Raw genomic sequence first — 27,932 nt, 5'->3', positions numbered from 1 at the left:
GAATGGAAAATAGGTACACATTGTCACATGGCCTTTCCTGCTTCAATCATTTTATATTCTTATTCTCTTGGCCCATCCTTTATGTGGTCTCCATATGTTAACTTGTTGTACATGGTTAGCCACTTACAGCCCATGTCCAACCAGCTTCAAACTTCCTCCAAGACTGTTGACCTTGCCACTGTCAACAGAAGAAATATTGTTATTAAAATTCCTAGATTTAGTAGTGAGGTTGCTTTGAACCACTCATCTGCAAAATTTAATTGGAGATAAACAGATGATCTCATAGCCCAGAAGCATATATCATCTGTACAATGACTTTTCCAGATAACAAAATATTGTATTGTGCATCTTTATTTAACTCTCTCCCTCCCACAATCACATCCTTTTCTGCTGCCAAACCAATTGAGTCCCTTGGATAATGAAGCAGTTAAAACAACCCGAGTATATATCTAGGGCAGCTCGGTTTGAATGGATTCTTCAGTGAGACTTACTGTCTGCTGGGCTACAGTGAGTGAGAAGGTGCAACAAGCTACATCTGACTGCTGATATTGTGAGCCTGAAGACATCCTGACAGCCAACTGATTGGTGAATTGAACTAACTGGCCCATTTATCATTTGTGTAGGAAGTATATATGCCAGTGACATACAGACTCCAAGCAGTCTTTCCCCTTCAAGTCACAATGTTGTATTACAGCGACTACTTTTAATCCATGCAACCATCATTTTAGTCAAATGATGTAAACAGTGCATGGCAGGAGGAAAAATATAACGGAAGGCAAACAATTCCTTGACAGGCAAATTGTACATGTTCTGCAAATCAGCAGATAGTAGAGCTGCGTTATAAGCTGCAGCATAATACCTGTGATTTGGAAATGTTAACTGAAGATTTTGCCTTCAATTTATATCGTCTGAGCCTTGCGACTGAATTAGAGCTAATCCTCCACAACCTACTGGGAAAGTTTAGTTGTCTCCTGTCTCCATTTTGTTACACTCTGTCACAGATCACTGCTGATGGTTTGCAACCTTCTTGTCAAGGAGCTGAATAAAACTGCACTTATTTACCTCCTGAAATAGGTAGGAAACTGGTACTGATGGCATTTAGATAAAACCTGGAATTAAAATACACAGTGGCTCCTATTTTAAAACAGCAAGTAAGATTTAAATTTATGTACAATTTCTTTCATCAACTTTCGCACGATTACAAGTCTAGCAGTCTTCTGCAGCTCCTCAGCAGATGGAGTGGTCCTTTTCTGCTGTACATACAAGAAGATGTTAGGTATGAAATGATAAATGGCAAGTAACAATCATACCATACAATTGCCAGGCAACAACTATTTCCAGCAAGTAGGAGTCCAACTATCTAGCATCAAATTACTTCAAAGGACTAATGCTATCTTTTCTGTATTCACGCAAGAGATTGTGAATACAGAGAGGATTCAGATGACACACACTATTTGAACCTCTTACAGTTTTATATATCTCTATCAAGTCTCCTCTCAGCCTCCTTTGCCTCTAGAAAAACAAGCCCAGAGTATCCAAACTCTTCATATAGTTCAAGTCCTCCAGTCTGGGCAACGTTCTGTTGAATGTCCTCTATACACTGTCCATTGCAATCACATCCTTTCTGAAGTGTGGCAAACAAAAATGCACGCAATACAGCAAGTATGGCCTGATCAGCGCATGACAGAGTAGCAACACAACCTGCTAACTTTATATTATTTTTATATTCCTGACCTACTTCTTTGGCACCCTATCTAACTGTGCTGTTGCTACTTTCAGGGAAATATCAACTTGAAGCAAGACAATTTTGGATCCAGTTAGCTAGCTTACCTTGGATCACTTGCGCTTTAACCTTCTGAACCATGTGGGACCTCGTCAAATATCTTCCTAAGGACAATATAGAAAATTAACAAGTTGTTAAAAGAGAGCGCAATCAAAAAGCAGAAGGATGGAACTGCAGAAATACAGAAATATTCAGCAAATCAGTAACATCTTTGGAGATTCACACAATGTTAATGTTTCAGGTTAAGCTATATGAAATTGTTTGATTACAGGTTTCCCCCGCCATCCGAAGGTAGAGCGTTCCCATGAAACGGTTCGTAAGCCGGAATGTCGTAAAGCGAAGAAGCAATTACTATTAATTTACATGGGAAAATTTGTGAACGTTCGCAGACCCAAAAATAACCTACCAAATCATGCCAAATAACACATAAAACCTAAAATAACAGTAACATATAGTAAAAGCAGGAATGATATGATAAATACACAGCCTATATAAAGTAGAAATACTTCTCTACAATCATTGCCTGCACTGTTCTCCGTAGCAAAAATCTCACGCAAGCGCTCTCGGCAGAAACACGGCGCAAGCGCTGTTGGCAGAAACATGGCACAAGTGTTCTCAGCCAAAACACTCTCTCCAGTAAACTTTAAGCTATGAATCTGCCAAATCATACCAAATAACACATAAAAATGCACAGCTGATATAAAGTAGAAATAATGTATGTACAGTGTAGTATCACTTGCTGGAATTGGGAAGACAACGCTGAGCACACTGATGATGGTGTTTTAGGCTGAGTCGTTGGAGTTTGGGGTGGTGCAGTGGCCCCCACCCTCCGGGCAGTGAATCGATACCGATCCGCGAAACATGCAGGGGTACAGTGGTAGCTGGGATGCACCCAGCACATCTTTAAGAAAAAAGCCGAAATAAACAAGCTAATTAATTAGGTGCTGCCTGGCACGTAATTAATTAGCTTGTTTATTTCGGCTTTTTTTCTTAAAGATGTGCTGGGTGCGTCCCGGCTACTGCTGTACCCCTGCATGCTTCGCGGATCGGTAACTGTCCGCGGCTTGGGGGTTGGGGTGGGGGGACACTGAGGTGTCACCTCCTCGTCGTCTGTTTCCATCAGGGCAGGCAGGTCATCTTCTTCTATGTCTGCCTGCCTCGATGTCGAAGGTTGAGGTTCTTCATCTGCTGTGGCTGATGTGGAAGACTTGAAAAATGACAGTATCCTTGACTGCTTAGCCTCGCACATTTTCTATCATACAGTTCTTTGTAAGGACTCAAACCATCTTGCAAATATGGCCTAAACCGACATACCCTTTCAAAATTAAGGTTGTACTTTATCATTGCAGCGAAAATCTCATGCAGTTGCTTCACGTTGAGTTCCTGGACGACTTCACTTTCAGTCTGTTTGCTACTGCATTCGGTTTCGATTGTTATCCTTTCCTCTTCCAATCGCATCAGCTCTTCATCTATCAGCTCTTGGTCATGGGATGCCAAAACTTCTTCAACATCATCTTCGGCAACTTCCACAACCCAAACTCACTTTGGCCTCACTTCGTTCACCACGATTGAAATGCTTAATTATGTCTAGTTTTATGCTAAGTGTAACAACCTTACGAGCTGTTTTAGGCTTTCTGATACCTTAGAACTCATCTTGCAAACGGCTGCTTACAGGCACGTGTTTAAGCAATGCCGGCGAGAATGCCGTTCCGAATCCGGGGGAGAGCGGCTGCTCGGGGCATGCGCGGCTTTTTTTTGCGCGCTGCCTTTTATTGTGCGCTGCTTTTTTCGCGCGCTGCCTTTTTTCGTGACAGTGAAAACACCTTCTGTTAGCAAAAACAGGTAACTAATGTAGGTCTTTCGTAACAGCGAGGTGTTGTATAGCAAACGTTCGAAAAGCGGGCATTTCTGTATTGTAACGTACCAAGATATAGTGAAAAAACATTGTGTTACTTGGAATCCATACAGATCATTTCATCACATCAGTACATTTGGGGTCGTACAAGGGAAACAATATCAATGAAACGTCATCAGAATTCATGCATTTCAAATATTCAGCACTTACAGTATTTTACTAGTGGAAAGTTGGAACTTTGGTTTATCTTACTACCTTGATACATAATAAATTCTTACCTTGAACAACCAATTGCAGTCAATTTCTGAGGTTTCCTGTTTTCGTGAAACATGGTTTACAGTCTACCATAGAGTTCTCAACTTCAACTCCTCTGATGCTTTGACTGTTGTTCTTGTCCCTCCGCACAGTCAGAGTAACGTAGAGTTCTCTTTGTCCCCATCTTCCACACATCACCCTTCATTTTCGGCAGACCATTCTCTATAATACTGAGTAACTCCTAACATCACTTTCTTCATCCTTCAGTTTCAGTTTTCTCAAGGGGAGGCTATTCATTTAACTATCTCCATGGACCATTCTCTTTCCTATGCAACTGTAACAGATGCAGAAGATGCAACACCTGTCCTTTTATGGTAGTCCCTTTAGACAGCCCAAACAGTTTCGCCACGTGAAGTAACTCTTAGAGTCACAGAGCACTACAATGTAGTGGATGATTCCGGGAATGAAAGGGTTAACATATGTAGAGCGTTTGGCAGCCTTGGGCCTGTACTCACTGGAATTTAGAAGAATGTAGAGGGATCTCATTGAAATCTACCAAATGTTGAAAGGGTAAGACAGGGTGGATGTGGAGAGGATGTTTCCTTTGGTGGGGTATCCAGAACTAAAGGGTATAGCCTCAAAATTGATGGATGACCCTTTAGAACAGAGGTAAAGAGGGATTTTTTTTTAGCCATAGAGTAGTAAATCTTTGGAATGCTCTGCCACACACTGCAATGGAGGCCAAGTCCGTGCATATATTTAAGGCAGAAGTTGATAGTTTCTTGATCGGTCAGGGCATCAAGGGATATGGCGAGAAGGCAGGTGTATGGGGTTGAGTGGGATCTGAGCTCAGCCATAATGGAATGGCAAAGCACACTCGATGGGCTGAATGGCCTAATTCTGCTCCAATGTCTTATGCTCTTATGAAACCAGGTCTTTCAGACCACCTATTCTGTGCCATACCATTAATCTGCCTAGTCCCAACATCCTGCACCCATACCATATCCCACAATGTCCCGGTCACAACCACAGATTCGGCAGCGCCGCAGATTCAGCAATTGTGCTTGTGAATATGCACGTGTCAGCTTATTATCATTTCATTGTGATAGTATTTAACACCATTCATTCCGTCGTAGTATTTGTCAAGACTTGGATATAGCTACACTTCGTTATCTGCATTCTGCCTTGCCTGAGAAATTGGACCGTCGAGTCAACTGACTCTGAAGGCTAGCAGTACTCATTCAATTCTTAGTTGTTCTTTTCAGCCGCAGAGTAGGCTTCGGTTTCCGTATGAGTGTTTTAGTCAAAGGCCCTGTTTGGCCTAGCGTTTATTGTTTTCTTTTCCCCTAACACTGTTCGCATTAAAGTCTGTGAAATATTAACCCGCTCCAGTGTCTCTCACTCCGCACTTGGGCCATGATCTGAACTGGGTGACAGCAAGTCTCAACCATGCAAAGATGGACCAAGCAGAGAACGAGCAGCTGACCTTGGCCATGAGATTCATCAGTCAGAGTGATTTGTCAAAGCAACAATGTTACGTTGACAGCAACGTCTCCAGTGTGACAGAAGGATCTTGCCAAGTAATGGACCCAGCAAAGTTTGGACAGTGATGTTTTGACATTGGTGGTTTGAGGAGAGGGCACCTTATTTTCAGTGCAAGTCCTGACTCTACATTCCGAGAGTCCTGAGTCTACATACTGAGCTTCTCTAGTCTACGTTGAGTTTCTCTGGTATCCATTCCCAGCTTTTCAAGTCACAAGAACCCAGGTTCCCAGCATTGTGGTCCCGTGACTCAGATCTGCATAACAAATGAGCGCTTCAGGCAAGCTTTTCAATTGATTCAACAGATCATCATTTAAGTCAATAGTGTAAATTCTGGAAGAACCCTACTCCAAAAGCTATCCCTGGCTGGAGTGTGCAAATATACAAGTAAAGTAACCCTATTAAGAGTATTTTTAACCTCGATGAAAGTCATGGTACAGACTGGGAAGATTGAACTTTCATGCAGCAAATTAAACAGTTCTACAGAGAACCAGCCAGTTTAGTGCTGTTTTGATCTGTAATATTGAGAGTATATCCTAATTGCCTCTGGAAAAAGTGTGAAAGATAAAACACTGAGCAAGATTTGAAAAGGTTACTTCTCTAGGTTTCAAGTTTCATGGTTTCAAGGTTTCCCAAGGACTTTTCTCTATGTTCCCAGGGTTTTCTTTTTCCCATCGTTTCCAAGGCTTATTCAATATATTTAGTTTTTCAAGGTCCTTCCCAACTTGAGGACTCCCAGGCCTCTCCCTCGGCCCTGCCTAAGGTTTCTTGATCTAACTTGAGGTTCCTTGGTTTCTCGGCCCCTTTTGGCCGCCCAGGTCTCTCAGTCTGTTGAGGTTCCCAGGCCCCTCTCGGTTCCCCAGGTCTCTCAGTCTGCTGGGGTTCCCAGGCCCCTTTTGGCCCCCCAGGTCTCTCAGTCTGTTGGGGTTCCCAGGCCCCTCTCGGTTCCCCAGGTCTCTCAGTCTGTTGGGGTTCCCAGGCCCCTCTCGGTTCCCCAGGTCTCTCAGTCTGTTGGGGTTCCCAGGCCCCTCTCGGTCCCCAGGTCTCTCAGTCTGTTGGGGTTCCCAGGCCCCTCTCGGTTCCCCAGGTCTCTCAGTCTGTTGGGGTTCCCAGGCCCCTCTCGGTTCCCCAGGTCTCTCAGTCTGTTGGGGTTCCCAGGCCGCTCTTTCAAGATCCCCAGGTCTCTCAGTCTGTTGGGGTTCCCAGGCCCCTCTTGGCCCCCCAGGTCTCTCAGTCTGTTGGGGTTCCCAGGCCCCTCTTGGCCCCCGAGGTCTCTCAGTCTGTTAGGGTTCCCAGGCCCCTCTTGGCCCTCCAGGTCTCTCAGTCTGTTGGGGTTCCCAGGCCCCTCTCGGTTCCCCAGGTCTCTCAGTCTGTTGGGGTTCCCAGGCCCCTCTTTCAAGTTCCCCAGGTCTCTCGAGTTTTCAGGTCTTCCTGGGCCATCAGGTGCCAGCTATAGGGAGGGGGGTCCTGTGGTGACTTCTTCAGGCCTGTGCAGGGCATCAGAGAGCATTTGGGCTCTGAGGTTTTTAGAGCACCTGAATTAGTTAATTGTTGCTTAACAGTTATTAATGGTATGAGAGTTTCTTGTGTTTTTCTCGAGCGACTCGCTCTTTGTAATGTGGTTTCCTGGTGCTTTCTGTTTAAGTTAGTTTATTTTGATAAGTTCAGATTTTGTGTTAGTTTTATTCTTGAAGCAGATGCTGGATATCTCCAATTGGAGAGCCCTCATTGTAAGAATGATTTGTCTCATGGTGTCACTTGGTCGAGCTACCTCTGTATAAGCTCTTGTTGCTGTCTCTACAGGGAAGTCTTTGGCTCCGATATTAGCAGTTACTTGTCTACCAGCATCACTGAAGGATGTCTTGGACAAGTCCCTCATTTGGACTTCCAGAAGACAGAGGTCTGTGGCTGCTCAGGGGCTGCACCTACAGAGGGGGGCCCTGTCACAACCACAGATTCGGTAGCGCATCAGATTTGGCAATCGTGCTTGTGAATATGCACATGCCAGCTTATTATCATTTCATTGTGATAGTATTTAACTCCATTCATTCTGTCATAGTATTCGTCGAGGCATGGACTTCGTTATCTGCATTTTGCCTTGCCTGAGAAATTGGACTGTCGAGTCAACTGACTCTGAAGACTAGCGGTATTTGCTTAATTCCTAGTTGTTCTATTCAGCTGCAGTGCTTTCCATTTGAGTGTTTTAGTCAAATGCCCTGTTTGGCCTCATGTTAATTGTTGTCTTTTTCATTTAACACTGTTCGCATTAAAGTCTGTGAGCTATTGACTGCTTCAGTGTCTCTCACTCTGCACTTGGGCCATATCCGAACCGATTGACAGCCCCTCTCATTCATATACCTATCCCAATGTTAAAATCAACCCCGCATCAACCACTCGTGCTGGTAGCTCATTCCACACTCTCACCACCCTCTGAGTGAAGAAGTTCCCTGAAGTTTGCCCTGAAGCATTTCACTTTTCATAAGGAATATCTTGTCTTAGAGCTACAGATTGGCAGGTATGATATTGTGGCCATCACTGAGGCATGGCTAAAGGATGCATGTCTCTGGGAGCTGAACATCCAAGGATACACGTTGTCTCAGGAGGATAGGCAGGTAGGCAGAGGGGGAGGCGTGGCTTTATCGGTAAGAAATGATATTAAATCATTAGAAAGAGGTGACTTAGGATTGGAAGGTGCAGAATCTTTATGGGTTGAGCTAAGAAATCGCAGGGGTAAAAGGACCCTGATGGCAGTTGTATACAGGTCTCCTAATAGCTGCAGAGATGTGGACTACAAATTACAACAGGAAATAGAAAAGACTTGTCAGAAAGGAAGTGTTATAATTGTGGGGGATTTTAACATGTGAGTGGATTGGGAAAATCAGGTCCTTTTGCACCTCCTTTTTTCTCTTAACCAGGTCTTCAATATCTATCAAAAAGCAAAATTTCATAAACATGTTATCTTTCCCTTTTAATCTGACAGGAACATACAAACTCTGTAAGCTCAAAATTTCATTTTTGAAGGCCTCCCACTTACCAAGTACACTTTTGCCAGAAAACATGGAAAAAGGTATACACTTGCCAGATCCTTTCTGATACTGTCAAAATTGGCTTTTCTTCAGTTTAGAACCCCAACCCAAGGACCAGACTTATCCTTTTCCATAATTCCCTTGAAACTAATGGCATAATGATTACTAGATACAAAATGTACCCCAACACAAATTTCTGTCACATTCCCTAATAGATCTAGTATCATACATTCTCTTGTTGGGACTTTCATGTTCTGATTAAGGGAACTTTCCTGAACACATTTGACAGACTCTTTCCCATCTAGCTCTTTTACAATATGGTAAGTTTAAATCACCTACTATTACAACCTTATGTTTCTTGCAACGGTCTGCTGATCCACACCCTATACTCATCCTCCTTTGTACAATACTCCTTGCATTGAAATATATGCAGTTCAGAACAGTTGTCCCACCATGCTCAACCTTTTGATCCCTGACCTTGTATGTAGGCTTAACAACATCTAGCTCCACAACCACTCTGTTCTTGCCCTCTGGTTCCTTCCCACTAGCATTTCTTCCAATTAGGCATTTATGGAATCCTCCTTTGAGGAGAGAAAGCAATTACAGATTGTGTAATTCCTTTACAGAACACTTTTTCCTTCAGTAGAGGCTATCCTGAGTTTTCAGTCACCTGTTCCTTTATTTAGTTTTATCCTACCCGCTCTGACTTCTCTCACTGTTTCAAAGTAAGATTAAAGAACAGTGACTCATTTCTCATTTAGAGCAAAAGTAAAACAAAATGCTGGAGTTACTCAGCAGGTTAGGCAGCGTCTCTGGAGGGAAATAAATAGGGCAGAATCAGAATAAAAGGGCGAGAGAGGCAATGAGTATGATCTGGAGCGTCATAGGGGATCTAGGAAAGGGGGAAGGTGGGAAAGTAGAGGAGCTGGAAAACTGAGAAATTGGGATCATTTCGGTGGAAAGGATAAAAGGGTTGAAGAAGAAGGAATCTAATTGGAACATCAGTAGAAAATGGAATAAAGGGAAGATGAGGAACCAGAGGAAGGAAGGTATAGGTGATGAGGGCAAGGGAGGGAAAAAAGAAGGGGTAAAGATCCAGAGGGAAGATGTAAAAAAAGAAGGAAAACAGAGGGGAGTGGCTACAGAAAATTAGATATGCCACCAGATTTGAGACTACCAAAACAGAATCCTTCTTCATTCTGTGTCTTGCCTCAACATGGCAGCAGGGGAAGCTATGGACAGACATGTCAGTGGGAAAAGGAAATGGAATTAAAATGGCCTGGCTGTTTCAGAGGATGGTGCAAAACTGCTTGACGTTGTGTTGTGACTCACTGATGTAGAAAATGTCACATCAGGAGCATTGAATACAATAATATCCCATCTGGTCCACACCTCCTTCCCCTTATTACATGGTCTAATGTTCTCTCCTGTCAAATTCCTGCTTCTTCAGCCCTCTACCTCTCCACATATCACTTCCCAGATTTTCACATCAGTCCCTTTTCGGTACTTTCCAACTTTCCTACTTTCCGCTCTCACCTGGATCCTCCTGCTAGCTCATTCTTCTATCTACCCTTACTCTTTTATTCTGGCTTCTGCCCAGTTTCTTTCCAGCAATGATGAAAAGTATTGGCCCGAAAAATCGATTGTTAGTTTCTCTCCATAAATGCTGTTTGATCTGCTGAGTTCCTCCAATGTTTTTTGTGCATTGCTCCAGACTTCTGGTCTCTCTTGTGCCATGATTTCTCCTCTAGATATAATGCAACACTCAAAATTGAACTCAATCAATTCACCCATCAGCCCTTATGGCTTATGTTGGAACTGGACAATTCTGTTGTAAGGTAATATCATTTTAGATATTTGCTTTTCAGTGATGCTACCTGATTTACTTTGATATTTCCCCAAGCATTCACATTTATTTCAGATTTTCAGTTGTTGCCATATTCTCCATCCAACAGTTCCAGCATGGTGGTCTTTTTCTCCCTAACTCCCCTTACTGATCTATTAGGTTGATGTCACTGAAAGTAATTATGTTGCCTGAACAACGCTATCACAGACATTACCCTTCTTCTCTCCATACCCACTCAAAGTAAACTTAAAACAAAAATACTTGATTTTTGTTTTCATTTTTCTAGTCCTAATAAAGTGCTATTGATAGGAAACATAAACTGTTTCTCTCCATAGGTGCTGCCTGATTGGCAGAGTATTTCCATCATTTTCTGTTTTTTGTCTTGGCAAAGTCAACATCAAAGTTCAAAGTAAATTTATTAACGAACTCCATATATGACCCTAGGATTTATTTCCTTGCGGGTATACTTGGTAATTCCAGTGCCCATAGTAGAATCCATGAAAGATTGCACCTTAAATGGTAGACAAACAACCGGGGTGCAAAAGACAACAAACCGAAAATACAAAAAAAAGAAATAATGATAATAATAAATAAATTATCAATAAATATCGAGAACATGAAATGAAGAGTCCTTGAAATTGAGTCCAGTTCAGTGAAAGGGCGAGTGCAGTTGAGAGAGGTTCTCCCCTTTGATTCAAGAACCTGACGACTGAGGGATAATAACTGTTCCTGAACCTGGTGGTGTGAGTCCTGAGGCTCCTGTACCTTCTTCCTGCTGGCAGCAGTGAGAAGAGAGCATGACCTGGGTTGGTGGGTGGGGGTGGGTCCCTGATGATTGATGCTGCTTTCCTGTGACAGTGCTCCACGTAGATGTGGTCAATGGTTGGGAGGGTTTTACCCATGATGGACTAGATCATATTCATTACTTTTTGTATGACTTTCTGTTCAAGGACATTGTTGTTTCCATTCCAGGTTGTGATGCAATCAGTCGATATACTTTCCACTGCACATCTAAAGAAGTTTGCCAAAGTTTTAGATATCATGTTGAATCTTTGAAAATTCCTGAGGAAGTAGAGCTGCTGTTGTGGTTTCTTCATAATTGCACTTACGTGCTGGGCCCAGGACAGGTCCTCTGAAATGATAACATCGACGAATTTAAAGTTGCTAACCCTCTCCACCTCTGATCCCTCGGTAAGGACTGGTTTGTAAATCTCCGGTTTCCTATTTGGGAAGTCAATAGTCAGCTCCTTGGTCTTGCTGACATTGAGTGAGAGGTTGTTGCTGTGACACCACTCAGCCAGATTTTCAATCTCCCTCGATATGCTGATTCATCACCACCTCTGATTTGGCCAATGACTGTGGTGTGGTCAAAAAACTTGAATATGGCTTTGGAGCTCTGCTTAGACACTCAGTCATAACTATAAAATGAGTAGGGCAGGGGACAAAGCATACAGTGTTGTGGTGCACTGATACTATGCAGATAGTGGAGGAGATGTTGCGGCCAAATTGAACTGACTGGGGTTTGCAAGTGAGGAAATCGAGGATCCATTTTCATAAGGAGGTATTGAGACTAAGATCTTGAAGCTGGTTAATTCATTTATAGAGATGATAATATTGAATGCTGAGCTTTAATTGATAAAGAACATCCTGATGTATGCATCTTTGCTGTTCAGATATTCCAGGATTCAATGGTTCAATGGCTCCATTTAATATCAGAGAACGTATACAATATACAACCTGAAATTCTTACTCTCTGCAGACATCCATAAAACCGAAGAAAACCCCCAAGGAATAAATGACAGAAAAAACTTAAGAACCCCAAAGCTCCCTGCACCCCTCCCACACACAAGCAGCAGCAAGCAACATCAACTCTGCACCCCACTTATTCCAACATAAAGCATCAGCATTCCCACCACCCACCATGCAAGCAACAGCAAAGCCCCCAAAAAGAGACCATGATCTACAGTACATCAATGACTAGTTGTTCACTCCAACATTTCAACATCCCACAGGCTCTTTCTCTCACTAACATGGGAGAGACAGATATCAGTCCTTCCACTGTGAGAGAGGAGACAAACAGTTGCTATTTCAATGTTACAGTCGGTCTGGTGTTGCTTTTTATTTCGAGTTACCTGACTCGAGAGAGAATCAGCAGCAAACTCTCACTCACCATTGAGAGAAAGAGAGAGAGAGAGAGAGAGAGAGATCGAGTACAGAGACCTCTGCTCTTGCTGCCTTCGATGTTTCCACTCCTGCTGCACTTCAGTTTGTGACACCTGTGAGAATTCACATGCAGGGCCACGCAGAGCCGCAGCTTGAAGGCACCTGACTTTAGGTGAACATGGCGATTGGCGAGCTCTGAGAATGGGAACATGCTGCCATGCCGAAAAACAGTGCCACTGTAGAACCAATGAAATGGCATCTGCAGTGGATCCGTTTTGCAGGTAGGCAAATTGGAGTGGATTCAACTCACTTCTGAGGCAGCAGCTGACATGTTTCATCACCTACCCCTCAAAACACCTCATCACAGTGGATGTCAATGCTACTGGATGATAGTCACTGAGCCAGGACACCCACGTACTTCTTAGGCACTGGTATAATTGAAACTGCTTGGTACCTCAGACTGTCAAAGCAAGAGGTTAAAGATATCGGTGAACACTCCAGCCTGTTGATCAGCACAGGTCTTTAGTTCTTGGCCAGATACCCCATCTGGGCCAGATGCTTTCTGTGGTTTCACCCTCCTGAAGGATGCTTTCACGTTGGCTTCAGGGATTGAAATCACAGGATCATCAGGGGCTGTGCGAGTTTGTGAAGTTTCCTCCATGTTTTGAAAGGTCAAAGCAGGCACAGTAGGTATTGAGCTCATCTGGATGTGAAGCTCTGTTATCACTTATGACACGTAAGTTCACTTTGTAAATGATCACTTCGTAACATTCATATAAGACCATAAAATATAGGAGCAGAAGTAGGCCATCTGAACCATCGAGTCTGCTCCGCCACTCAGTCATGGGCTGGTCCAATTCTTCCAGTCATCCCCACTCCTCTGCCTTCTCCCTATACCCTTTGATGCTTTGGCTAATCAAGAACCTATCTATCTCTGCCTTAAATGCACCCAATGATGTCCTTCACAGCTACTCGTGACAACAGATTCTACAGATTTACAACCCTCTCTGCATCTGTGTTCTAAATCGACATCCTTCACCCCTCTTGTCCTAGACTCTCCTGCCATGGGAAATAACTTAGTCATATCTAATCTGTTCTGGCTTTTTAACATTTGGTTTGAGATCCCCCCTCATTCTCCTGAACTCCAGGGAATACAGCGCAAGAGCTGCCAGATGTTCCTCATATGGTAACCCTTTCATTCCTGGAATCATTCTTGTGAATCTTCTCTGAACCCTCTCCAATGTCAGTATATCCTTTCTAAAATAAGGAGCCCAAGGCTGCACATGAGACTCCAAGTGAGGTCTCACGAGTAGCTTATAGAGCCTCAACATCACACCCTTGTTCTTATATTCTATACCTCTAGAAATGAATGCCAACATTGCTTTCACCTTCTTCACCACCGACTCAACATGGAGGTTAACCCTTAGGGTATCCTGTACGAGGACTCCGAAGTCCCTTTGCATCTCTGCATTTTGAATTCTCTCCCCATGTAAAAACTAGTTTGTCTGTTTATCTCTTCCACGAAAGTACATGACCATACACTTTCCAACATTGTATTTCATTTGCCATGTCTTTGCCCATTCCCCTAAACAATCTAAGTCTCTCTGCAGGCTCTCTGTTTCCTCAACACTACCCGCTCCTCCACCTATCTTTGTATCATTGGCAAATTTAGCCACATAGTCCTATAGTCCAAATCATTGACATACATTGTAAAAAGTAGCGGTCCTGACATCGGCTCCTGTGGAATTCCACTGGTGACCAGCAGCCAGCCAGAATAAGACCCCTTTATTCCCACTCTCTGTTTTCTGTCGATCAGCCAATGCCACCCATGCTAGTAACTTCCCTGTAATTCCATGGGCTGTTATCTTGCTAAGCAGCCTCATGTGCAGCACCTTGTCAAAAGCCTTCTGAAAATCCAAGTACACCACATCCACTGCATTTCCTTTGTCTACCCTGCTTGTAATTTCCTCAAAAAATTGGAGTAGGTTAGTCAGGCAGGATTTTCCTTTCAGGAAACCATGCTGGCTTTGGCCTATCTTGTCATGTGCCTCCAGGTATTCTGTACTCTCATCCCTAACAATCGATTCCAACAACTTCCCAACCACTGATGTCAAGCTAACACGTCTATAGTTTCCTTTCTACTGCCTCCCACCCTTCTTAAGTAGCAGAGTGACATTTGCAATTTTCCAGTCATCTGGTACAATGCCAGAACCTATCCATTCTTGAAAGATCATTGTTAATGCCTCCACAATCTCTCCAGTTACTTCCTTCAGAACCCGAGGATTCAGGTCTAGGAGATTTATCCACCTTCAGACCGTTAAGCTTCCTGAGCACCTTCTCAGTCGTAATTTTCACTGCACATATTTCACTCCCCTGACACTCTTGAATGTCTGGTATACTGCAGATGTCTTCCACTGTGAAGACAGATGCAAAATACACATTCAGTTCCTCTGCCATCTTTGTACCTCTCATTATAATATCTCCAGCATCATTTTCTATTGGTCCTACATCTACCCTTGCCTCTCTTTTACTCTTTATATACTTAAAAGCTTTTAGTATCTTCTTTGAAATTAGTTGCCAGCTTCCTTTCATAATTCCTTTTTTTCCTTCCTAATGACCTTCTTTGTTTCCTTCTGCAAGTTTTTAAAAGCTTCCCAATCCTTTATCTTCCTACGATCTTTGGCTTCCTTGTATGCCCTCTCTTTTGCTTTTAATTTGGCTCTGACTTCACTTGTCAGCCATGGTAGTGTCCTTCTTCCATTTGAAAATTTCTTCTTATTTGGAATATATCTGTCTTGCACTTCCCTCATTTTTCACAGAAACTCCAGCCATTGCTGCTCTGCTGTCCTTCCTGCTAGTGTCCACTTTGGCTAGTTCCCCTCTCATGCCATTGTAATTTCCTTTATTCCGTTGAAATACCAACACATTGGAATTTAGTTTCTCCTTCTCAAATTTCAAAGTGAACTCAATCATATTGTGGTTGCTGTTTCCTAAGTGCTCCTTAACCTTAAGCTCTCTAATCACTTGCAGATCATTGCACAACACCCAGTCCAGCACAGCTGATCCCCTAGTGGGCTTAACAACCAGCTGTTCTAAAAAGCCATCCCTTAGACATTCTACAAATTCTCTCTCTTGAGGTCCAGTACTGGCCTGGTTTTGCCAATCCACTTTCATGTTAAAATCTCCAATGATTATCACGGCATTGCCTTTCTGACACACCTTTTCTACCTCCTGCTGTAATTTGTAATTCACATGTCGGCTGCTGTTTGGAGGCCTGTATACAACTGCCATTAGGGTCCTTTTACCCTTTCCATTTCTTAACTCAACCCATAGAGACTCTACACCTTCCAATCCTATGTCATCCCTTTCTAATGACAATATTACTTCTTATACACAGGGCCATACCACCCCCTCTGCCTACTAACCTATCTTTCCAATGCACCGTATATCCTTGGATGTTCGGTTCCTAATTGCAGCCATCCTTTAGCCAAACTTCAGAGATGGCCACAACGTCATACTCGCTAATCTGTAGCTGAATTTCAAGATCCTCTATTTTATTTCTTATGCTGTGTGCATGCATTCAAATATAATATTTTCAGTCCAGTATTTGTTGCTTTCTGTTATAAATCATCCCACTGGCTGTGATTATGTCTCATCTCCTGCCTGTCCTTTCTATCATCTCTGCTACACGCTATCTTTGATTTATTTCTGTGTTCCCCTTCCTCAGCCCTATCACTCTGGTTCCCATCCCCCTGCCAAATTAGTTTAAACCCTCCCTAACAGTCTATTAACCCTGTCTGCTAGGATATTGGACCCCTTTGGGTTCAGGTGTATCCCGTCCTTTTTGTACAGGTCGTACCTCCCCGAGAAGAAGCCTTAATGATCCAGGAACCCGAAGACCTGCCCCCTACACCAGTCTCTCAGCTACGTATTAATATGCCTGCTCACGCTATTCTTGCACTCGTTAGCACATGGCATAGGCAGGAATCCTGAGATTACTACCCTGGAGGTCCTGCTTTTCAGCTTCCTACCCAACTCCCTGAATTCTCTTAGGACTCCTTGGTCCTCTCTTCCCTAAGAGAGACATTTCAAACCTCTGAAGAAACAGTCCGTGATGGCATGTGATCTGCGTAGGTGAAAGCTCCAGCAATACATTCAATCATGCCAGGACTGAATGGTTGAATCATCTGTGAGAGTTGACCAGCCTACTCCTGTTTCTGGTTGTTAGTATCCAGCCCAATTAATTTAGAAGGTAACTAAATGCAATTTTGAACTGATTTTCAGAGTTTATGCAATAAATATTAGAATTAAGTGAAAGGAGATAAACATAATGCTGGTTGGAACAGCAGCACCAAAATCAGATCCAAGCAGACCGAAGAGCTCTTCATCTAATATTGTGTATTCACCATACCCAAGGCAAAATTTAATATCTTTCCTTGTCTCTGTCCAATTCAAACCAGGCTTTATTTTTTATCATCAAACATGTTCCTACTGTTCTCATATTCTTCAAAATAATTTACCTTAATTTCTCACTCTGTGGTTTCTTAAGCTCTCTGGTTAATGCAGAAAAAATTCAATATCAGGTGGTAATGGGTATGGGATTAAAAACACACTGCATTTTAGAGATATAAGTGATTGCTTTGCACTTAATTTTCTTTGTTCTATTGTATATTACTGACACTGAGATATCCTGGGGATAATAAAGAATATTGATAAATGTATGTGTAAATCAATTTTAATACCATTTCTTAGTGAAAGAAATTAAACACTCACAGATAATTTTTGTGTTGGATACAAAAAAAAGATTTGATGAATTGAAGGAGCCAGTGGGGAATATGATGGTACAGTCGCTTTATTGAAGTTATTGGTTTAATAATTGGGGTGAACACAGTTCAGTGGAAAATAATAACCTACTATTTAATAATATTTTATAGCTTAATTATATTCTATAATTTTATTATTATCATTAAATTATTGATAATTTCACTATATTATTTAATAATAACCCCACCTAAGATGGCACCGATAAGTAGCAACTCTTTACGTGTATTTCCAATGGGAATCATCAAATATTCCCACTTAGAACTACAATAGCTGAAATCCATGTCCACAGCCATGGGTACTGGAGTAAGCAACATCGCTTTAAGATGTTTAAAAAGTTGGCTGCCCTGAACAGCAGACTAAGATCACGAGTGCAGTTCATCTTTGAGGAAGTGGAAGCAAAGAAGCGTGGAAGTCGTGCTGGGCTACTGGTAAGATTGAAATGCAGAGGCCTTAGACCCCCACTTCCAACTATCTTGCAGGCGAATGTACAGTCTCTTCAAAATAAAATTGGCTTCAGAGCAAGGTAAAGGAGATGGAATATGCTTTATGATTAACTCATCATTCTGCATCGACTGGGTCTCAATCCTGCTCACCTGACCTGAAACATCTAGTGGTCAAGCATCATTCATTTTATCTGCAGAGTTTTCCACTGTCATCCTGGTAGCGGTGTACATTCCACAGATGGTTAACAGCAGGCAGGCACTGGAGAAGCTGAACACCATGGTCAGCAGTCTGATTCCTTCCCTACCATTGTGGGGGATTTCAACAGGTTAGCTTGAAGAAGTCTCAGTACAACTAGCCACCATCATATCACCTGTGGAACCAGAGGAGCCAACATACTTGACCATTGTTATACCACCATTAAGAATGCTTACTGTAACTTCTTACACATGCACTTTGGAATCTCCAATCATCTGACTGTATTTTACTCCCAGTCGAGTTTACTCCCATAGGCGAGATTGAAGACTGCAGCACCAGTGGTACAGAACAAGGTATGGTCAAGGGAGCCCTTACAGGGCTGCTTTGGTGATAATATCTCCTCCTCGCTGATGATCAACACTGGTGCACACAGGGGTGTGTGCTTAGCCCACAGCTCTACTCTCTCTATATCCATGACTATATGGCTAGACGTACTCAGATACCATCTATAAATTTGCTGATAGAAGCTCAGATGGAGATGAGAGGACGTACAGGAGTGAGATATGCCAACTAGTGGAGTGGTGTCACAGCAACGAACTTGCACTCAACGTCAGTAAGATGAAAGAGTCGATTGTGGACTTCAGGAAAAGTAAGATGAAGGAACACATACTAATGCTCATAGAGGGATCAGAAGTGGAGAGAGTGAGTTCAAGTTCATGGGTGTCAAGATCTCTGAGGACCTAATCTAGTCCCAACATATCAATGCAGCTATAAAGACGGCAAGGAAGTGACTATACTTCATTAGGAGTTTGAAAAGGTTTGGTATGTCAACAAAAACTTCTATAGATGTACCATGGAGAGCATTCTGACAGGCTGTATCACCATCTGGTATGTGGTGAGGGGGGGAGGGCGGTAATACTGTACAGGACCGAAAGAAGCTGTAGAGGCTTGTAAATTTAGTTGGTTCCATCTTGGGTACTAGTCTACAAAGTACCCAGGACATCTTCAAGGAACGTTGTCTCAGAAAGGCAGTGTCTATTATTAAAGACACCCAGCACCCAGGGCAACAATTCTCATTGTTATCATCAAGTAGGAGTGTCATGTGTGAAGCCAAGTGGAGCTGCAGAATGGATTATGCTAATGAGAGAGATAACGAAAGACAATGGAGAAACATTCAAAATGCTAATAAGAGAGAAGAGAGTGATTAACGAGAAAGAGACACAATTCAGATATTGGCATCAGCCACAGACTGTTTGCTTTGAACCTGAACTGTTTGAAGTTTGATGTACAGGTGATACCCCATCAGGGGGATAAAAATAGCAGGTTTGCTAAGGCACAAGACACATGCCATGAGACCCTGGAAAGAACAGTGTGCCCAACAAATTGGTGGGAGTTTGGAGGACCGGTTTGTGGGAATCGGTCAGAGGCTCACAGGGTGTAAGGGTATGATCGGTGGGAACCTGGTGTGTGTCCGCCCTTGCCTGGGTGCCGGGTTCACCATGGAAGAACGGCCGTATCCGGAACGGAAGGGTCACAGTTGGTAACCACAGCTGGATCAGAAGGCATCGAAAGGTCTGCCTGAAACCAATTGCATCTCTCACTCTCTCTCTCTCTCTCTCTCTCTCTCTCTCTCCAACGGTACAACAACAGTGATTGCTTCGAACTGCTCTAGACTGAACTGAACTCTGCTTCACCTTAAGACTGATCATTTTACCCCGAGACAGCGATAGAGCTTGGTTGATTCCTATTACCCTATTTCTGGGTACATGTGTGTATCATCATTGCTAACCTGTTACATTTATATCCTTGCAGTTAGTGTACTGTATTACTTATTTCTTTAATAAAACTTTATTAGTTCCTAGTAATCACAGACTCCGACGAGTGTTCCATTTCTGCTGGTTTGGCAACCCAGTTACGGGGTACGTAACATAAGTGGGGATCTCGTCCGGGATTTTGAATGCCAAAATTGGGCCTGGGTAAATTGATTGGGTTAAATTCCCGAAAGAAAAAAAAGGGCAAACAGCAGAAATGGAGATTGAGGAATTTCTAAAGGCACCAACCTTGGAGGCATTAGAAGATGCCAAGAAATCAGAATTGGCGACTGTTGCAAAATGGTTGGATCTTTTTAAGGGGAAGCAGACAATGAGGAGAGCGGAGATGCACAGAGCTATCGTTGAGCATTGTGTATCTAAAGATGTGTTTCCCCACGGGGAGCTGGAGGTGGTGTCTATGAGCAAACCTGGTGGGGAGGTGGTGCAGCTGCAGATGGAAAAATTAAGGCTCAAGTATGAGTTCCGAGTAAGGCGGCTAGAACGAGAAGAGAGAGAAAGGCAGCTAGAACGGGAAGAGAGAGAGAAGCAGAAGGAAAGGGAGTTTGAGCTGGAGAAGTTAAGCATAGCGCTCGAGACGGGCCAAATGCTGGACCAAGGTGGAGGGTTCAGGGCAACCCAGGAAGTTAGGTTGGTTCCCCCATTTGAGGAGGCCGATGTTGATCGGTACTTCCTACATTTCGAAAAAGTCGCTGCAAGTCAGGACTGGCAGCGGGATAAGTGGGCTGTTTTGCTTCAGAGCGTACTTAAAGGGAAGGCTCAGCAAGCTTAGTCAGCGTTGTCAGCAGAAGATGCCCAGAGGTATGATGTGGTGAAAGAGGCTATACTCAGGATTTATGAATTGGTCCCGGAAGCATACCGGCAAAGGTTCTGGAATGTGAGGAAGCAGTGGGACTGCACGTATTTAGAGTTTGCCTGTGAGATGCAGATGTATTGTGAGCGTTGGTGCGCCTCGAAAGGGGTCACTGGGAATTATGACAGACTGCTACAGCTAATACTGATTGCGCAATTTAAAGGTTGTGTCCCTGAAGGTATGAGGCCCTATCTAGATGAGAAAGAGGCAGAAACCTTAGCCGCAACTGCTAAGTTAGAGGATGAGTACGCGTTAACACACAAAGCAAAGTTTACCCCGAGTAAGAGCTACCAGAAGGGTAGTCGAGAGGGCGGAGAAAGTCTGCCAGCAAAGCCAGACAGTAAGCCGGGGACTAGTGAGAAGGATAAGGAAGATGGGAAGCAGTTTGGTAGGAAGTCTCCTGGGGTCATATGCTATAATTGTGGGAAAGCTGGTCACATTGCGTCCTGGTGTTTTGCCCCAAAGAAGGAGATGGGGAAAGGAAAAATGATGACTTCGACTGGCTGTATTGAGTCGGCCAACAAACCGTTAGGGTAGAAGAGGTCTGATAGAGTAAAGGAAGGGCGCGAGGATTGGTGTCGGTGAAGGAGGGGTCAACCCCAGTTCCAGTACAGATCTGGAGAGACACTGGGGCTTGTCAGTCATTGATCTTAAGGAGGGTGTTAGAATTTAGCGCAGAGACCGAGACTGGGGAGGTCAGTGTAATAAAAGGCATTGGGAAAGGGACTGAAGCAGTACCTTTGCACCAGATATACCTGAAAAGTGACTTGGTCTTCGGACCGGTCACGATAGGGGTGAGGCCCGAATTACTGATGGAAGACGTGGAGGTCTTACTCGGTAACAACCTTGCAGGTGGAGATGTGTACCCAGCAGTAAAGCTGACGAGCAAGCCTGCCAGGACTGAGGACCCGCCCATGGACTCACAGGTTTATCCCGCTTACGCAGTAACTGGACGCATGTCTAGAAAGGCTGCCGAAGTGAATGTGGATTTAGCTGAGCCGTTTTTACCAGCCTTGTACCAGGAGGGGTTAGAAAGTGAGAAGAAGGAGCATAGTGGAGCGGAAGGAAGTGAGGGAGTTGAGATAGGTTTATCATTAGGGAGGAAGGAATTTATACAGGCACAGGAACGAGACGAAGAGCTGATGGTTTTGACAGAGACAGCTCTCTCTGAAGCAGAAATAAAAAGCGAACCAGTGGGCTATTATGTGAAGGAGGGAGTACTGATGAGGAAGTGGAGACCAAGTACCATGCCCGCAGATGAGGAGTGGGGGGTGTACACCAGGTGGGAGTGCCGAAAATTTATAGGGACGAGATTTTTAACCTGGCCCACAAGATACCCCTCGGTGGACATTTTGGGGTGAAGAAAACTGTCGATAGAATTATGAAAAAGTTTTACTGGCTGAACATGAAGAAGGATATTATTGAATACTGTAGACGGTGTCATTCCTGTCAGGTGGTAGGTAAGCCGAACCAGGTCCTGCCTAGAGTGCCCCTTCGACCGATACCCGCTTTCGGGGAACCCTTTTCCTGAATAATTGTGGATTTTGTCGGTCCCCTGCCCAGAACTGCGAGTGGGCGAGAGTATGTGATGACTATGATGTGCGCCGCCACCAGGTTTCCGGAGGCTGTGCCCCTGGCAAGCGTCAAGGCTCCCGCAGTGGTAAAGGCACTTGTGAAATTTTTCACAATGGTGGGGCTGCCAAGGGAAATTCAGTCAGATCAGGGGAGTGTCTTCACATCTCACACATTCCGACAGATGTTGAATGAGATGGGAGCAAAGCATATTTTGGCCTCCGTGTACCACCTGGAGTCCCAACGGGTATTGGAAAGATTCCACACAACATTAAAGACCATGATTAAAACTTATTATCAAGAGAACGCTAGAGACTGGGGTGATGCCTTGCCTCTCTTGTTATTGGCTGTAAGGGACACGTTTCAGGGGTCATTGGGGTTCAGCCCATTCGAGCTCGTCTTCAGTCATTGGCCCAGAGGACCTCTGACTTTACTGAAAGAGCAATAGTCCAGTCCAACAGTACAAGTCAATGTGATTGATTATGTTTTAAAATTTCATGAGAGGCTTAAAAGGATCTGTGACCTTGCCAAAGAAAATCTACGAAACTCCCAAACAAAAATGAAACAGTGGTTTGATAGACGAGCCCGCAAACAAGTGTTTCAAGTCGGCGATAGGGTCTTAGTTCTATTTCCAGTGGTAACCAACCCCCTCCAGATGAGATTCCACGGTCCGTACAAAGTGATTAAAAAGATAGACTCTTCGAATTATGTTATTGAATGCCGGACAGATGTAAGCTGACACAATTAGTACATATTAATATGTTAAAAGCTTATCATGATAAGAAAGCAGATCTAGTTGGTGTTATCACAAAAATAAATGAGGCTGGGGTGCCAAATGATAAGGGGAAAACCCATCTTGAAAAGATAAATATGGTGCCGACCAGATTGGAGAACTCTATTGTTTTGGCCAACTTTGCTGATAAGGTCTCTCACTTAACTCCTGAACAGAGCGAGCCACTGATAAAGCTAATTAACCGGCATGCAAATGTACATGATGTTGTTGTCACATCAGATCAGCCTATTAAGCAACAGCCCTATAGGATGAACTTGGAGAAGGGCAAGCTAGTGGAGAAAGAAATTGAACATATGCTAGCCAAATCGGAATGGGCCTCTCCCTGTGTGGTTGTCCCGAAACCCGATGGGAGCATACGATTCTGTACAGATTACAGAAAGGTGAACCCCATCCCAAGGGTAGACAAATGCATCGATAAAGTGGGGAGAACTAAGTACATCACAAAGATCGATTTGCTGAAAGGGTACTGGTGTGTTCCTTTAACCGATTGGGCTAGAGAAATCTCAGCATTTGTCACTCCATCCGGGTTATATGAGTATAATGTTTTACCTTTCGTCATGAAGAACGCCCCAGGGACCTTCCAAAGGATGATTAATTCAGTGATAAAAGGGTTAAAGAACGCAGAAGCGTATATTGACGATTTAGTGGTCTGGAGTGACACGTGGGAGGAGCACATTGTGGCAGTAGAGGAACTGTTTAAACAGCTGTCTGAAGCCAACCTGACAGTAAATCTCGTGAAAAGTGAGTTCGGGCACGCTAAGGTCACTTATCTGGGGTATGTGGTAGGACAGGGGCAGCTGGTACCAATGCAGGCTAAGGTGCAGGCTATCTCTGAAGTTCCCATCCCAACGGACAAGAGGGCCCTGAGAAGGTTTTTGGGGATGGTGGGGTACTATTGGAAGTTTTGCAAAAACTTTGCGGATATTACCCTCCCTCTTACTAAGCTCTTGCCGAAGAATGAGAAGTTTGTGTGGAACGACCTTTGTCAACAAGCCTTCGAGAGTCTGAAGGCGATTCTGTGTCACCACCCTGTATTGAATGCGCCTGACTTTTCAAAACCCTTCTCCCTAGCAACAGATGCTAGTGACGAAGCAGCAGGGGTGGTGCTGTTGCAGATAGACAAAGAGGAAATTGAACACCCAGTGGCTTATTTTTCTAAGAAGTTTAATTTCCATCAGAGAAATTATTCCACTGTGGAAAAGGAATTACTGGTAACCATTCTGGCATTACAACATTTTGAGGTTTATATTTGTCCAGCACGGAAACCACAGATAGTTTACACTGATCACAATCCATTAGTGTTTTTGGCCACAATGAAGGATAAAAACAAATGCTTGTTAAGTTGGAGCCTAGTATTACAGGAATTTGATATAAAGATAAAACGTATAAAAGGAACCGACAATGTGATTGCTGATTGTCTGTCCAGGTGTTAAACTTAAAGTTCTCTGTATTAGCCGAATAGCTGATGACTGCCTGTATATTAGTGTGTATCTTATAATGTGCATTCACGCCCAAAATTTTTACCCCAGTAAAAATCCTTTTAAGGTTGGGAGTGTCATGTGTGAAGCCAAGCAGAGCTGCAGAATGGATGATGCTAATGAGAGAGATAACGAAAGGCAATGGAGAAACATTCAAAATGCTAATAAGAGAGAAGAGAGAGATTAACAAGAAAGAGACACAATTCAGATGTTGGCGTCTGCCACAGACCGTTTGCTTTGAACCTGAACTGTTTGAAGTTTGATGGACAGGTGATACCCCATCAGGGGGATAAAAATAGCAGGTTTGCTAAGGCACAAGTCACACGCCACGAGAGCCTGGAAAGAGCAGTGTGCCCCACAATTTGATGGGAGTTTGGAGGATCGGTTCATGGGAATGGGTCAGAGGCTCACAGGGTGTAAAGGTACGATCGGTGGGAACCTGGGGTGTGTGTCCGCCCTTGCCTGGGTGCCGGGTTCACCACGGAAGAACGATCACATCTGGAATGGAGGGGTCACAGTCAGTGACCACAGCTGGATCAGAAGGCATCGAAAAGGTTTGCCTGAAACCAACTGCATCTCTCACTCTCTCTCTCTCTCTCTCTCTCTCTCACTCTCTCTCTCTCTCTCTCTCTCTCTCTCCAACGGCACAACAACAGCGATTACTTCGAACTGCACTAGACTGAACTGAACTCTGCTTCACCTTAAGACTCAAACAACAGGAATTCTGCAGATGCTGGAAATTCAAGCAACACACATCAAAGTTGCTGGTGAACACAGCAGGCCAGGCAGCATCTCTAGGAAGAGGTACAGTCGACGTTTCAGGCCGAGACCCTTCGTCAGGACTAACTGAAGGAAGAATGAGTAAGGGATTTGAAAGTTGGAGGGGGAGGGGGAGATCCAAAATGATAGGAGAAGACAGGAGGGGGAGGGATAGAGCCAAGAGCTGGACAGGTGATAGGCAAAAGGGGATACGAGAGGATTATGGGACAGGAGGTCCGGGAAGAAAGACAAGGGGGGGGGGACCCAGAGGATGGGCAAGAGGTATATTCAGAGGGACAGAGGGATGCTCTGTCCGCCAGAGAAAGCAGGATCTCCCAGTGGCCACACATTTTAATTCCACATCCCATTCCCATTCTGACATGTCTATCCACGGCCTCCTCTACTGTAAAGATGAAGCCACACTCAGGTTGGAGGAACAACACCTCATATTCCGTCTGGGTAGCCTCCAACCTGATGGCATGAACATCGACTTCTCTAACTTCCGCTAAGGCCCCACCTCCCCCTCGTACCCCATCTGTTACTTATTTTTATGCACACATTCTTTCTCTCACTCTCCTTTTTCTCCCTCTGTCCCTCTGAATATACCTCTTGCCCATCCTCTGGGACCCACCCCCCCCCGTCTTTCTTTCCGGACCTCCTGTCCCATGATCCTCTTGTATCCCCTTTTTCCTATCACCTGTCCAGCTCTTGGCTCTATCCCTCCCCCTCCTGTCTTCTCCTATCAGTTTAGATCTCCCCCTCCCCCTCTAACTTTCAAATCCCTTACTCACTCTTCCTTCAGTTAGTCCTGACGAAGGGTCTCGGCCTGAAACGTCAACTGCACCTCTTCCTACAGATGCTTCCTGGTCTGCTGCGTTCACCAGCAACTTTGATGTGTGTTGCTTCACCTTAAGACTGATCCTTTTACCCCTAGACTGCGATAGAGCTTGGTTGATTCCTATTACCCTATTTCTGTTTATATGTGTATACTGTCATTGCTCACCTGTTACATTTATATCCTTGTGGTTAGTGTACTTTATTACTTATTTCTTTAGTAAAACTTTATTAGTTCCTAGTAATCACAGACTCCAACGAGTGTTCCATTTCTGCTGGTTTGACAACCCAGTTATGGGGTACGTAACAGGAGATACAGAAGCCTGAAGGCACACACTGTGACACTACGTCACTGTTCTAATATATATTATTTTTGTTTTTGCACTATTTTTAATCTATCCAATATGCATATACCATAACTTATTAATTTATTTTTCTTCTATATTACGTATTGCATTGAACTGCTACTGGTAAGTTAACAAATTACACGACACATGCCAGTGATAATAAACCTGATTCTGAATTGGTGGAGTGGACAATTTTCTGGGATTTAAAGTTCAAAAGCTCACATTTCAAAGAATGTATATGTCAAATATACAACCCTGAGATGCATTTTCTTGCGGGTATACTCAATAAATCAATCGTTTTCAAATTTACACGCTCTGGAGAGTGTTCTAGAAAAGCTCTGTTTTCAGGGGATGAAAGCGCCATTTCAATGTGGACGGAGGGTCAAAACGAAAAGAAAAAGCTTCGTTTTCAAAATTATCTGGTGTAGTGTGGACGTAGCCTCAGTTTAGGGAAACAGCAACTATGAATGATTTTGTTCTACTTAAGCAAGGTAACATATTTTGACCACCTGAAAGTTTCTCATTCTCCCTTCTCCAATTCAGACAGGAATCCTTGAAGAACAGGCTGATTGGAGAGGGAAAGAGACAAATACAAACATTGTATGAATGTTAGTGCTGCACAATTCTTCACAGGCACCAAGTAGTGAGTAGCTGAAACTAAATGGAAACATGGAATAAAATTCAATGGATACAAGTCTTATCCTTACTAAAAATAAATGCAGGACTCATTTCCCCTGCAATAAGAAGTTAAATTGATTGATGTTAACAATGACGTCAAAACTCAACTCACCAGAGGTTGCCACAGATTCATTTCCTCCATAGCCATCCTCTATCTTTGTACTGCTGCCACTCTCCTCTGATTCACTGAGATCAGTGCTCTGAGTAGTGCTTGAAACTTCACTGCTCACATCATCTCTCCATATTGTGCAAGCTTGTCTGTTGCTGTGCGCTGTTGCGTATCAACCCGAAAGTACTTATCCAGAGCCCCAGACCTGGATGAGGAAGTGAGAAGAAATACATGTTTGGAAGTGTAACCCTCTCACTGGGACTCGTACACCAACTTTGTTAGTCACGTAACTCAGTGGTGAGGAGGCTGCCTTTCATAAGCAATATACGTCCGGGCTTCACCCAAACAGATATGTTGGGAATGCCCTGACAAAAGGAACCTCAATTTGAGCGAATGGAGTGTAAATACTGCCCATACAGTTATTGGTCAGCCAGAAATGACAGATCGTACACATTATAAAGAAAACATATTTAACAAATTTACAGTTACAGAGAAAAAAGAAAAGAAAAATTAAAGGGTCCATTACAGTTAAACCAGTCGAATATGCACATAAATGTTGGCACTCATTTCTGGATTAGTTTGGGGGGAATCACATACTCAGGTGCAGGATCTACGGTCTGTGTGAAAACACTTGCCACAGTTTGAACTTCCCTCAAAGACCATCTCGAAGGAATTGGCTCTCTCAGGAGTATTGAACCTTTCTCCTTGGAGCTATTCATCTGCACAAAGCACTACTTGCAACGGCGA

General features: G+C 43.6%; 1 long non-coding RNA gene across 1 annotated transcript; it reads right to left on the bottom strand.

The window, feature by feature from the left end:
• Positions 1–120: 120 nt before the first annotated feature.
• On the bottom strand, positions 121–27,248 carry LOC140195967 (uncharacterized). The gene is made up of 3 exons (XR_011885582.1): positions 27,189–27,248; positions 1,831–1,887; positions 121–178 (listed from the first exon to the last, which is right to left on the bottom strand). It is a non-coding gene; the product is annotated as an uncharacterized lncRNA (long non-coding RNA).
• Between the last annotated feature and the right edge of the window lie 684 nt (positions 27,249–27,932).

This window comes from Mobula birostris, chromosome 4, assembly GCF_030028105.1.
Source record: "Mobula birostris isolate sMobBir1 chromosome 4, sMobBir1.hap1, whole genome shotgun sequence".
Taxonomy (NCBI): domain Eukaryota; kingdom Metazoa; phylum Chordata; class Chondrichthyes; order Myliobatiformes; family Myliobatidae; genus Mobula; species Mobula birostris.
Note: the sequence above shows the minus strand (reverse complement) of the source record. Positions and strands in the feature narration are given on the sequence as shown.